This window comes from Mauremys reevesii, linkage group 1, assembly GCF_016161935.1.
Source record: "Mauremys reevesii isolate NIE-2019 linkage group 1, ASM1616193v1, whole genome shotgun sequence".
Lineage (NCBI taxonomy): Eukaryota > Metazoa > Chordata > Testudines > Geoemydidae > Mauremys > Mauremys reevesii.
In genome coordinates this window covers 149,879,589-149,894,293 of record NC_052623.1, presented here as the reverse complement: position 1 = coordinate 149,894,293, position 14,705 = coordinate 149,879,589, and the positions used below count along the sequence as shown (strand labels likewise).

Here is a 14,705-nt window from a genome sequence, read left to right as displayed (position 1 = left end):
TTTTTTATTTCTATTTTCATTAGGTTTAAACCAATGCATTTACAACTGTTAAATATTTATTTGACAATCAGTACTCACAAAACCAATATTTCCAGCTGTACTAGTTAAATCTATCACTGGCGGGCAGTGCATGACTCATGCCATTGAGACTGGAGGCAATGTAAGCTCTTTCTGAGCTGTTTAAAAGCCTCTCCAAGGCTATCAAAGGTCCCTATCACCTTTGCTAATGATTCCCAGCAAATGACACGGTGCTAATTGAGTGCTTTTTGACTCGGTTCATAAAACCACTGCTCTCTACTGCAAGTATTTATTTAGTGTTTCCTCATTTATGTATTAAGCGTCAAACCAAAAAGAAAAATATAGCAGATAATGTATTGTACATTTGCAAGGGCCAATCCTGCTCTCACTGTAGTCATTCACAAACCCCCCATGAGTTCACTGGGAGCAGAGGCAGGCCCTTATATTGTGTACCAGTTTACTTTTATCGGTCCTAACTAGGGAAGGAGTGAAACTTCAGCTTTTTTGCCTCCCAGTGTTTTAACAGGGAAATTTTAACTGTGGCCTTATGACCACTAGCAATGCTTCTGTGGTTGTGGTTCTAAAGCAGAGAACTACTTCTCTTGAGGATTATAGAGTCCAAAGACTGTAAATTACACTGTATGCTCACACCCTATTTGGCCACAATATCTTTATTGCCAAGGACTGGTGTGTGGCTTCACTTTGAGTTTAATTGAAACAGTATAGAAACCAAGCCCATAACTGCGATCTCTGAGAATATTTGTGTGTCACTCAGTACAGTTAGGCAGAGAAACATGAGAAATCATTGCAGTGTTTAACTACTCCACCATCCAAATGGAGGGGGACAGAGTTAATAAATGTGTTCTTTTTCCAACAGTTTTTAAAGCTCCTGACTTATAGTAGCCAATCAAGAGTTGTTAACAAAATGATACATTTTGGTCCCCAAATGCCTTCCCTGCATTATCTTCAAGCACTTTGTCCAGTCTAATTTTACATAATGGGGTTTCTAAAAATTCAAGCCAAGATCCCCACGCATCACTAGGGGAAGGATTTATTTATAGGGTTTTTAAAAAAAGATTAACCTTTGCAGTGCTCTCCAGGTTAGGCAGGTTGCCCTGAGACAGAATGTTCTCCATCATACACCAATGAAAGAGCCAATCCTAAATCTGTCTCTACACTTTTCTTAAGCTTTACCATAGATGCATTGTCACCACTGACACTGGGGGGAAGGAGGTCAGTAATGGGTGGGGTTTCCTAGCTGAACAGTCAAGTGTTACAATCAGACTTTCTATTCATTCTATAATTTCATAAATGTTAACTTTGCTCTCAACTCCACAAAGAGCATACTGTTCAGGTGGACTCAAATAGCTCTGGTGTAGGTATGATTTGTGGAAACAAGTAAGAGACAATAATTTGACACCTCAGAATAATTCCTCTTCTCACTATAATTTGCCTGTTTCCGAGAACCATTTAAGAACCAGATATTTTTGGACCAATTAATTATGGACACTTTTCTCTTTCCCTCATCTCTCCTTTTAAATCTTCATAATGGGGGAGATTTTCAAAGGCACAAACGGCAGTCCATTGCCTAGGTCCCATTGAGAAGTAGGCACCTAATTCCCATTTGTGCCATTGGCAATCTCCCTGCAAGGTGCCGAACATCCTTCCAACAATTTCTTGATCCCCAACATTCACCACATTTCAGAATATCCCAGAGCTATGCTGACAAGTGTTAGCCATATATTTCAAAAATTAATAACCATAGGGATATATTTAAACTTAACAGGAACTCAGAATGGCCTCAGCATCCCACAGCAACCATCAAGACTGCTGGTGAAAAAGGGATCGATTGAAAACATTATATAGCATAACAATAAGCATAAATATCACCATCTTCCTTCTGGAAGGTCACCCTAAATGTGATCATATTTGTTATATCCCAGTAAGTAACCAGTTAGTCATTTAGCTCTAGTTTCTAAAGAATAAATCAGACCACAGTAACACTGCATCATTTTTTTTTGTTAGAACAACCACAATTAATGGATGAAGGGAAGGTAGTGACATACTTTGATTTTTAGAAAGCATTTCTGAAATCTTAATCTCAAAATTAATTACTGTGTTTTACTCAGGAGAACTGTCATATGGTTGGAAACTGGCTAGAGGCCTGTGAACACATGTAGGGTAGTGATAAATAGTAACATGCCAATTTGGGGGGTGGTTTCTAGTGAAGTGCTGCAGTGTTCATTTTTGAGCCCTTCCCCACTCCACTCCTTCCCTGAAACCCCTATCCTTAGCCTGCCTTTTCCTGCCTCTGCTCCGCCTCTCCCCTGCCTCTTTGCCCCCCCAGCTCTCCTTCTCCCCCACAGCACTTCCCACATACCACTGACAGCTGATCACTGGTGGGCAGGAGGAGCAGCTGATCCACAGGGTCACCGGTGGATGCTGAGCACCCACTATTTTTTTCCCATGAGCGCTCCAGCCTCCAAGCACCCACAGAGTTGGTGCCTATAACTAGGTTGATAGGAGAATTCTCTTGTGGACCTTGCGCTGTCTACACTGGGGGTTAGATCGGTTTAACTGCGTCACTCAGGGATATGCATTTTTGACACCCATTTCCTAGTGTAGACCAGGCCTAAGACTATGAGTATGTCAACACTTAGGCTACGCCTACACTACAAAGTTAAGTTGATGTAAGTTACATCAACATTCATCCACCACTGTAATTAAACCACTTTTGCATATTCACGCAATTCTCCTTGTGTTGGGGGGAGCATGTCCATAGTTGCTGCTCTTGCATTGACAGAGCAGTGCACTGTGGGTAGGTATCCCACTGTGCAGCTTGCCACCATCTGCCACTGGGTGTTTTGAGAAGGGATCACTGTGCTTCAGAGGGGCAGACTCAGTGGCCCATGATGCCATTTTCTTTGTCCCATTATTCCATGGGCTTCCTACTATGTTTTGTGCTACTTTTCAATAGCCTCTGTAAACAGCGTGCCTGCCAGCTCTGTCTGAAAGCATGGATTCTGCACTGCTCTTCAGTCCTGTGATGAGTGTTAGGAACACAAAACAGCTGATTCTTCAGTATTTCATGAGCTGCAAATCTGATGATGACACCGTGGTGTCTGCCCTGCTGTGTGCCATGGACAAAAACAATTCAAGATTGCTTTTGGCATTCATGGAGCAGCTGCACATGGTGGACCACTGGCAGGGGCGGCTCTACCTATTTGGCCGCCCCAAGCAGTCATGCGCGGGAGGTGCCCCAGAGCCCCGGGAGCAGCGGACCTCCCGCGGGCATGACTGCGGAGGGTCCGCTGGTCGCGCGGCTCGGCTGGACCTCCCGCAGCTGCGGACGGTTCGCAGGTCCGGCGGCTCTGCTTGAGCTGCCGCAGGCGTACCTGCGGGAGGTCCAGCCGAGCCGCGCGACCAGCGAACCGTCCGCAGTCATGCCTGCGGGAGGTCCACTGGAGCCGCAGGACGAGCGCCCCCTCCGCAGTCATGCCCGCGGCAGGTCCGGTCGTCCCGGGGCTCCGGTGGACCTCCCGCAGGCATGACTGGGGCAGGTACGCCGGCCCAGCCTGCCGCCTCCCCGGGAAAGGGCCGCCCCACGTGCGTGCTTGCCGCGCTGGGGTCTGGAGCCGGCCCTGACCACTGGTTCAGGGCACAAGAAACAAGCACTGACTGGTGGGATCAGATTGTGAGGCATATATGGGATGACAAGTGTTAGGATATAGATATTCAGGACTGTCTGCAAAGGCCTATACTTTAAGAATTTAGGTGTATTCTTATCACTTAGCTAGTTATAGAGGTATAAAAGAAAGAATCAAAATCACTGTCTGTCTGTGTAATGGCATTCTCTTACTGTGACAGGCTAAGGCCTTCAGCTAAGCAGCAGAGGCAGCCATAAGCTGGGAAGTGTATGGTCACATCCTCACATTCCAAACTAGCCACATTGAAATAAGGTGCTATTGGGTTGTTAGGAATACAATCCTGTCCTGATATTCCTATCACCTCCAGAGAAAGGGAGGAGCCTAGAATATGTAAAAGGAAATTTAGTTTGATAGTTTTCTATATGGTAAGAACTCACTTATCAATAGACACAGCTGGAAAACCCTTATGTCTGTATAGATGTAGTATTGTTGTACTTCCTAACAGTAGAGAGTGAGTGGCGATGGCTGTGTGGAATCTGGTCAGCCAAGAATCAGTTTGGAGTGGGGAAGTCCACCATGGGGGTTGCAGTGATGCAAGTGTGCAGAGCCATTAATCGCCTCTTGCTGTGAAGGACTGTGACTCTGGGCAATGTTCATGAAATAGTGGATGGCTTTGCAACAATGGGATTCCCTAACTATGGCAAGGTGAGGCATACATATCTCCATTTTAGCCCCAGACCACCTTGTGATGGAGTACATCAACAGAAAGGTCTACTTTTCCATGGTATTGCTAGCACTGATGGCTCCCTGGCCACGATGGACATTGTGGGATACCTCCTGGAGGCCACTTAGGGTGACGTAAGGAACGGAGTGTGTACACTGACATTGCGTCACTCTAAGTACATCGCCCTAAGCGTTATGCCTCTTGTTGAGGTGGTTTTATGATGTCAGCGCAGCAGGAGAGTTAAATCAGCGGGAAGAGCATAGCAGTGTGTACACCTCCACAGTTAGGTCAACTTTAGCTGCCTTATGTCAACTTAACTGTGTAATGGAGATAAGCTCTTAAACTGCTATATTGGCACTTCCCCAAGAGGCGGTAGCTAGGTCGACAGAAGAATTCTTCCATTGACTTAGCACTGTCTACACAGGGGGTTAGTTTCGCTATGTCTCTCCGGAGAGAGGATTTTTCACACCCCTGAGATGCATAGCTATGCCGATATAACTTTTCAGTGTAGACCAGCCCTAACCCATTCGGGGAGTTCTTGTTCTGAGCTAAAGCTGCTAGGAACTTGTAACCACAGAAAAACCCTCATGTGGGATTTGAAGGACTGATCACTTACCAGAGCCATCATTGGAGTTGGGGTGATCGCTCGTAAGCTTATTAGCACGTGTGTAGGTTCTTGTATTGGTTTTAATATATGTTTTCTCTGTAATGCTTTCACCTGAAAAGTAAACGTGCATGCTTAGAAAGGGCTGTGTGGTAACCTATTACCGCTGGCAATTGCAGCTGTTCATAGCCTTTGACGAGAAGGCAAAGCACAGACACTGGCCTAGTTAGGCAGTCCGGCATGCTGGGAATAATACAGTGTAGGCAGGGCTCTGTTCAGTCTGGAAATACCCTGGTCAGGAGGGAGAGAGACGCAGATCTCCACCCAAGAGAGGTGACAGCTGGGAGCCAGAAACCTAAGAGTTTGTGCTCTCGAGGGACCCTTGACAGAGAATACTGGTGCATTTGCCCAGAGCAGTGACAAATGTATCTGGGGAAAATAATCCCCAAACCACACTCTGTCAAGCAAATTAAGCAAAGGAAAATGAACAGGTCTAACACTATTATCTTCTTTTTAAGTAACAAATGATTGATTAACTTGCTGCATTGAATTAGGAGAGTAAATGTTTCCTTTAATAAGCTGACATGCTGAATTTCAGAACATGTGCCTATTTTTAAAACAGCAGAACTGTTGTCTCTTCCCTCTGTTCAGCATATTTCTCCAGGGAGCAACATAGCCTGATGCCCTCAGTAGAATTTCTGACTTCTGGTGCCTATTAACTGATTCTGTGTTCACTCGGCTAAACTGTGCAAACCTTGTGGGAGGGTTTGTGTTGTTATAAAAAGTCTTGCTGTACTTCCAATCACACGCCCTATGAATCAAAACCAAAAATGACCTCCTCCTCCTCCTGTTTCTGTTAATAAACAGTTGCAGGAGAAATGTGGCATTGAAATTTCCATTTGTTTGTTTTGTTTTTGCTAACCCCTTCCTCCCTCCCTCTTTTCCACATTCTTCTGTCCTAGGCTGACAAATACTGTTATTTCAAAAGAGTTCTCCCATTCCCCTTTTGCCAGGACCTGGCATAAACTCAGTTCCCATTACAGAACAGCCTTGACTGAACAGTCCCACTCTTCTTAGGAGACTGAGTAGCCAGTCTCATAAGGAACCTTCTCTCCCACAGCTTTGGGCTTGATCCAACATATATTGAAGTCAATGGAAAGATGCTGTTAGTTTCAATGGAGTGGATCAGGCCCTTTTTTCTGGACACTGCTCATATGGACTCCTCTCAGGCTAGGTCTACACTGTGTGTGTGTGTGTAGGGGGAGTGTTGACCTAAGATACGCAACTTCAGCTATGCGAATAGTGTAGCTGAAGTCGGCGTATCTTACGTTGATTTACCTGGCTGTGAGGACGGCGGCGAGTCGACCGCTGCCGCTCCCCCCATTGACTCTGCTTCCGCCTCTTGCAGCGGTGGAGTTCTGGAGTCGACAGCAGAGGGATCGGGGATCAATTTTATCACGTCTAGTGTAGACGCGATAAATTGATCCCCGATAGATTGATCACTACCCGCCGATCCGGCGGGTAGTGTAGACGTACCTTCACATCCCACATCACTCATGGGTGTACAGACTGATCAGTGCAGAGCAGACATAATAATATGTTGTTGTATATGCTTAATATAAAGTAAATACAAAGGAAATGGGATTTTGTTTTTCAAATTAATGGAAAGCAGCCAGAGACCAAGGTATCAGCAGTGCAGCTCCTCCTCAATTATTTTTATAACATGAAGATGTACATTACATAATTTACTTTAGTCGCCATTGTAATGTAAATCTCCATGTCATACAGCAGGGTTTCTCAAATAGGGGTCACCGCTTGTGTAGGGAAAGCCCCTGGCGGGCAGGGCAGGTGTGTTTACCTGCCCCGTCTGCAGGTCCGGCCGATCCCGGCTCCTGCTGGCCGCGGATCGCTGCTCAGGGCCAATGGGAGCTGCTGGAAGTGGTGTCCAGTAAGTCCCTTGGCCCGCGCCGCTTCCAGCAGCTCCCATTGGCCCTGAGCAGCGATCCACGGCGAGTGGGAGCTGCGATCGGCCGGACCTGTGGACGGGGCAGGTAAACAAACCGGCCCGGCCCGCCAGGGGCTTTCCCTACACAAGCGGCGACCCCTGTTTGAGAAGCCCTGTCCTACAGCTTTATTTCACAATTTTATATTAAAAAAACCCAACCAAACAGCTGATGATGGGAGCTGACTTCCTCACTGCTGAGACCTTGATCTTTGGTTGCTTTCTCATTAATTTGCAAATCAAAATCTCATTTTCTTTCACATTTCTCCCCCAAAAGCTTTCAAGAGATAACACATCCCCCGTTCCTTTATCGTCATGTAAACTTGAACCCATAAAGAGCATAAATCTTTCCCCTCCAGAAGTTATCTGCTGTGTTTCTTCTTATCCTTTGGATGACTGCAGTAACTTTTATACCATGCTGATGGGAGTGTAATGGTAAGCACTTCATTAATAATGATTTGTACTAGTGAAAAGTTTAAAACAGGCAGATCTTGGCAAGGAACAGACCTTATTTATTTTTGTTCTTTTTGTTAAACTCTGAAAAGAATGTTTTAAGAGCAGATTTGCTTCTACTCTGAGATACTACAAGCAATATTTCACATGCCACTGTCCCAGAGACTGTATTAATCAGCAGAACAGTAATGGGAGTACAGTCTGATAATAAATATTTTCATGTTTTAGTAATAAAGGGGATACATTTTACAGTGTGAAAAGGAAGAAACAAGTAGAGCTGGTGCTCTACATTTAGAAACAGTGATAATTCCAGGGATTTGCTGATTGGAGAGTTAAGGAGGAACAAATGGAATATTAAAATCCAGGCTTTGCAGTCAGAGAGGACCAAGCACAGCAGTGGATCAAAGAAGGAGAGCAGCAGATGTGGATCAGAAAGAGGAGAGCACAAATGAATGGTGTTGCCAGACAGCTGGGGTAGACTTGCTTTCTTTGGGGTGCCTTACTTCAGAGAACCAGCAAGAAGTGTGAAAAAGATAAGGGTTTACAAGTGGCTGGGAGGAAGAGAAGGAGCTAGGAGGAAAAGTGTATCTTGGGGCTCTGAAATGTTGGTGCATCTGGATCCTGATAAAGCCTTGATCTGCTCCTGGGTTTGCTGGTACACATTCTGTTACGACAGGAGATGAGTAGGGAAGTCAGGGAATTGTATTAGTGAATACAAATACTTCAGGGGGTGAAATATTCACAGCAAAATTCAGGATCCCAACACTCAAGCCTTTTCACATTTAATTGTGAATTCAAAATTGGTCCTGGTTTTTGCAATATTTTGTAGTAAAAAAGAAATAATTTTCAGAGAAAACAAGCACATTATTGAGCAAAATGATTTTAATTGTAAAAACATGGGAAAGTGTAAAATTTGCATGTTTTTGGAAAATATCATGAATATATAAAATTTCATGGGTGAAATCATGGGGAAAACAAAATTATGGAAAATGTGAAAATAATGTCCTCAGTTTCACAGAGGTTTATTTAAATACTCATTGTTAGAAATTTCCCAGTCTCTTTTACTTGTGTCATTTAGTTCCTCCACAGTGTATGCCCAGAGTAGAAAAAACTGTAGATATGTATATTGCAAGGATCTGGGGTGATAGTGGATCATAAATTGAATGAGTCAACAGTGTGATGTCATTGGAAAAAAGGCAAATATCATTCTGGGACATCTGAACAGGAATGTTGTATGTAAGACATGGAAGGTAATTGTTCCACTCTACTTGGGTGAGGCCTCAGCTGGAGTACTGCATCCAATTCTGGGTGCCACACTTCAGGAAAATTAGACAGAGTCCAGAGATGAACAACAACAATAACCAAAGATTTAGACAATCTGATATATGAAGAAAGGTTGAAAGACTAGGGCATGTTTAGTCTAGAGAAAAAAAGGCTGGGGGGTGGGAGAAGAGGAGGACATGATAACAGTATTCACATATGTAAAAGGTTATTATAAAGAGGATGGTTAGCAATTATTCTCCATCTCCACAGAGAGTAGGAAAAACAGTAATCAGCTTAGTTTGCAGCAAGGGAGATTTAGGTTGGATATTAGGAAAAACTTTATAAAGTAGTTATGTACTTGATAAGTTCCCAAGGGAGGTTTTGGAATCCCCCATCGGTGCATGTTTTTTTAAGAACAGGTTAGACAACCACCTCTCAGGGATGGTCTGGTTTTACTTCTTCTTGCCTAAGCATGTGGGGATGGACTAGATGACCTCTCGAGGTCCCTTCCAGCCGTACATTTCTATGATGCCTTGATTACCATTTGAGTTGATTATTTTTGAACATTTGAGGCTTTAAAATCTTGCCTGTGAAGCTCCAACAAGGCCTTTGGAAACAGAGAGTAGGAATAAATGGACTTTTCTCAGTCAAAAAAGAGGTCCCCCAAAAATCAGTATCAAATTATGAAATAGCTTTGCAGGAAAGGAAATTAAATGCCAAACACAATATTAAAAGACTATCTGATTGAACCCACTAAAGAAATCACATTCTTCATAAAGGATCCAGTGTTTTTCTTCACTAAGAAATGCTCAGAATGCTGTGCGATATAACTTATCACTGGCAAAATACTTATTTATTCAGCACAGACCAAGAATATAAAAGAAATAACTAATTTTTAGCCTGACCCCAACCTACCCTCTGCTTTGTGGGTGTAATTTTGCACCTGCATTTAACTGTGCAGCAGTACCCATTTAGATGCCTAATTACTGCCTGTGAGTGCATAGTTAAGTGATTCTGTGGATCATTTATACTGGAGTAATACATACCTATAGATTAGATTGTTGTAAAATAGGACCAGATTTATTTTTCTTTCACTGAAGCCAATGGCAAAACTCCCATTTACTTCAGTGGAATTAGAAGAAGATGCAAAAGGAATAACTGAATTAAGATTTTGTTAAATTTGACATACAATAAACAAAGAAAATCTAGCTTTCAAATGGTACAAACCTGAAATAATAATAATTTAATTTATTCTTAGATAGAAAGGAGAGAGATGGAGGTATTTAGAGGGGAGAAAGAGGACCCTGGGAAAGAGAGTGGGGTCTACAGGGGCTGAGGGGAGAGAAAGAGCTCACTAGAGAGAGCAGGAGATAGCACTAATGATAGTCCCATAGAAAGGGAATGAAAGAGACAATACCACATAATTATGGATCCTTCTGACAAGAAATAGAATTACCTCTCACTGGCTTTTTCAGAAAGCAGCAACCTTGACCCACTATTAGCCTGTGGGATGATATTAAAGCTGTCAAAAGAGGGGAATGCATTTGCTCTAATTGACAGACAAAACAAAACATGAAACAAGACATGCTTTAGGAGATGTTCAGAACTAAATCAAATCCACAGAAAGGCCTGGCGTACGATCTCCAAAACTAAGGTAATCCTTACAAACCTAATTCATCTGAAGTATTAACATTCTGATACAGGAGTGCGCTGACCTTACATTCATAACAATGTGCCAACAATGTTGGAAGTGTTATTCAGAAAATTCCAACCCACTTACAGCACCTCAAACATCACATGGCTACTCTTAAAGGCCAGTGAAAGACATTAATGAAATTAGTGATCAGTTTGGACGGTATTGTAAACCCCATATAAATCCATTTCCCTTCTGACTAATGAAACCTGGTTTTGGTTGGATCCCTCCCTGCTAGGAATACCAGCCTAGAAATCTCATTTCCACTGCAGACATTGCTGGTGCATAAAAAGAGAATGCCTGCCGAGAAAACGCCTAGATTAGACACATTCCCTGTGGAGCTCTCAGAAACCATTTCTGATAAAACATGTTATTAAAGTTGTTTTTCTTTTGTAATTATACTTCAGCTTGGACATAATATATGAAGGCTGCAATGTCAAACACATACTGTATTAACAGAAACAAAATCAGCTCAGGAGGCTGCTTCAAGTCTCATTACTCATGCAGCTACAATGTCACAAATAGCCCAATTTCAGTATCTCTATTCCCATGCGCATCACAGCAATGGAGGGCTGGAGGTGGGGCAAAATGCTGCCTTTATTGTGGGGTATTTTATGTGAGGCATAGTCACCTCCTTCCCCATGAAAGTTAAAGCAGTCTCAGGAACGGTCTGATGCTCCACTTCTCGTGACTTCCTAGGGGCTTTGGAAGCAGGGGATAAGCAGAGCACCTCAGTGTTCCAGACACAACTCCTACCCTTGGGAAGCTGAGGGGCTTGATTAAAGCTGCCTTGTCAGCTCTAGGCCACAGGGGAATCCTCTTAGCCAGGGGTGTAGGAAATCCATTGACTCAAAGACCATTTTATGAGTCAGAGCAATGTAAATGGGCCTGAGTATGACAGAGCCCTATAACTCTAGTGGGATACGCACATATTATAATTTCACATTGTGTTGTTTTATATATGCATCTTTCTCTCGATATATACACATGTATTTATATAAACGTGTGTATGATCACATATGTTCACATAATCTTTATCGGCTGTCTATTGATATACTGGCGTGTATACAGCTATAGAAAAATCTGTATAACTATAACATTTTGCCCACCTATATTTCTTTCTATGAATGATAAATAATTAGTGTTGTAGCTATAAAGCTTATATATTCCTAGTCAATGACACCTTCAAGGTCTCAGTGCTGCCTACTGCTTGACCTTGGTTTAAAAGCTCACAGAATGGAAACCTTGAAACCAAGATCAACAAGATTCATTCTGACAGAAACCAGATGCAGCACAATAGAGAAAAATACACATTTAATTTTAGTCTTTTTCAAGTAATCCTCACTGTTACCAGTTCTTAACATCCTAACGTACAGACTGTCCTTCACCATATGGAGCATTCATTTTAATGCTCCAATTACATCTTGCTTGTACAGTGCTGTGAGTACAATAACTCTTGCGATTCTACATTATTCCCTTTTTGCAGCTGGAGAACACAGAATGGAAACCTTCTGTACCATCGGCAATAACATAATAGGGTGCTAACAGCTTTAGAATGAGGCTCTTTTATTGAAAGATTCCTGACTTCATAAAAGAATACAATGAGAAACATTATATTTCATAACATTTGAACAAGTGGGTTATGAGGCTGTAATACAAAAAAAAATCCATATAATGGATATTTTTGACCTCAAAGATGCTGCTATTGTCTTATGTTAATGTTCATTTGTACATTCTGTGTCAAGGCAGCTAATCTCACATAGGGTTTAATATATTTCTTATTTGGTATCTCAAGGAAAATGGAACAACAGCTCTAAAAGATGGGAAGCCGAAGCTGAGGTCAACTGTTTTGTGCTAAATCAATGTGGTCCATATTAAATGGAGTTAGAGTAGCTGACTAATCTCAAATCTGAATTGTGAATGGGGAACGAGCCATCCATTGAATTGATTTCACAGTGGTAGCTGTGTTAGTCTGTATCAGCAAAAACAAAGAAGAGTCCTTGTGGCACCCTAGAGACTAACAAATCTTTTTGGGCATAAGCTTTCATGGACCACTTCATCAGATGCATGGAGTGAAAAATACGGTAAGCAGTATATATATTACAGCACATGAAAAGATGGGAGTTGCCTTACCAAGTGGGGAGTCAGTGCTAATGAGGCCAATTCAATTAAGGTGGAAGTGGCCTATTCTCAACAGTTGATTACTTTTGTAGTGCTAATGAGGCCAATGCAATCAAGAGGGACGTTACCCATTTCCAACAGCTGACAAGAAGATGTGAGTATCAGCAGAGGGAAGTGACCCATCCACTCCCAGTCTTTATTCAGGCCTAATTTGATGGTGTCCAGTTTGCAAATTCATTCCAGTTCTGCAGTTTCTCATTGAAGTCTGTATTTGAAGATTTTTTGGTGAAGAATGGCCACTTTTAAGTCTGTTATTGAGTGTCCAGGGAGATTGAAGTGCTCTCCTACTGGTTTTTGAATGTTACAATTCTTAAAGTCTGATTTGTGTCCATTTATTCTTTTGCGTGGAGAGGCTGTGTCTAAAACTCTGTTTTCTTCTTAGCATTTCCTACCATCGTTACACCTGAGCAGCTCCATCAGTAGGGTTGCCACCTTTCTAATTACTGGTAGCCCAACCACCAAGGCCCTGCTCCTGCCCCACCTCTTCCCCCCAAAAGCAGCTACATGGCAGACCTTACAGCGGCGCAGTTGCAGTGGTTTAGCGTGCTGCTGTAAGGTCTGTAGTGTAGACAAAGCCATAGATTTGTCAGCTCTGAATGACTACATGATGAATAACTGGGTTCACTCAAAAAACTTCAAAATCTATGTTGGTCACAAACAAACGAACATCCTCTCATGATCTGTTAATTCATGTGAAGTGAATCCAAGACTGTACCTTAGATTTCTATAGTAATTTGGGGGGGACCTCAGGTGATTACACCACTTGAAATAACTGTATTTTCCTTAATAATTTTTTCTTATATTACTTCTGACTTTCTCATTTACTGGCATTTTTTGGATTATAGTTTGGAGTCGGGATTTATGTGAGTGAGTACAATAAACTTTACAACAAACCAAAATAAAATAATAAGAACTAATGTTTGGAGCTGGTCCAAACCTTAAAGTTTACTTTGTACTAATAATTAGCAATTATGTTGTGATTTACATGTTCAAAGCACTGTTCAGACATTAATTAATATTAATTTTACTGCCAATAAAGTATCGTTCAGTTGTTAATATGATTTATGTCATGCATTAAGATATGGAGCAGAATATGATTGTTCTGTTTATCTATTTAAACAAACAGTACAGGATAGTACAATTATTGGCTGCCTAGAAATAAACATTTTCTAATGGTGTTAGAAACCTTGACACAAAAAGAGCTTGACAGGCTGGTCAGTATCCATAATTCCCAGTAAGCACACACTTATGGACTTTTAATTTTTGTGCTTCCTATTTACTGTTATTATAAAGAAAATATGAGTTAGTAAATTAATATGAATATTGCCTAGCTGAAGCTCCCAAACTGCAAGATTCAGACCCAGATATTCACAATTCTTATTCTCCCTTTCTCCCTCCTGTAACGGTTAGGCCGTGTCTACACTACCAATTTTTGTCGACAAAAGTGATATCAACACCCAGAAGACGACATAATAAAAATCGGAATTTCATGTTCACACTTGCTCCGTCTGTCAGCAGATCACATACACATTGGGGGCACCATTGTCAACAGTGTGAGCATTGCACTGTGGGTACCTATCCCACCCCAATCCTGTTGGTAGGTGTTGTGGGAAGGTGGAGCGGGTCACGGTGCATCTTGGGACCTGGCTAAATGTCCCATGATGCATTGCTTTGTGTCCCAGCACTCCATGGGCTTCCGGCCTTCTTTGGCAACATTTTTGCAATGGCCATTCTCTCCTGTGCACCTCAACATCTTTGTGAGAAGGGATAGACCCCGCACTGCTCTCCTATGCTCTGTTAACTGTTATGAAGACATCACGGATGGCGGTGCAGTTAATCGTCAAGTTCCTAACTGAAGAAGACTTGCAGGCACCCGACATTCTGAGTGACATGGGTAGGAGCAACTTTAGATTGGCATTCACAGAGCAGCTCATATGGCAGACCATCGCTCTGGGGCTTGGGAAACATGCACTGAATGGTGGGATCATAACATCATGCAGATGTGGGATGAAGAGCAGTGGCTATAGAACTTTTGGATGCAGAAAGACACCTTCCTGGAACTGTGTGCACAGCTCGCTCAAGACCTGCGGTGCAAGGACACCAGAATGAGATCTGCCCTC

The 14,705-nt window shown here is 42.5% G+C and overlaps 1 protein-coding gene across 4 annotated transcripts in view; it reads left to right on the top strand.

Annotated features, from left to right (window-relative positions):
- The window catches only part of TASL (TLR adaptor interacting with endolysosomal SLC15A4), a 70,073-nt gene that overhangs the window by 38,084 nt on the left and 17,284 nt on the right, over nt 1-14,705 (top strand). For 2 of the 4 annotated variants that reach the window (XR_005585422.1, XR_005585430.1), the window contains exon 1: nt 7,360-7,430. The exons of 1 other annotated variant lie outside the window; for it this stretch is intronic. The gene's annotated coding sequence lies outside the window, so the exon portion shown is untranslated. Of the gene's footprint in view, nt 1-7,359; nt 7,431-14,705 lie in introns of those variants that run through there. One more of the 4 variants, XR_005585427.1, reaches the window with a different exon arrangement.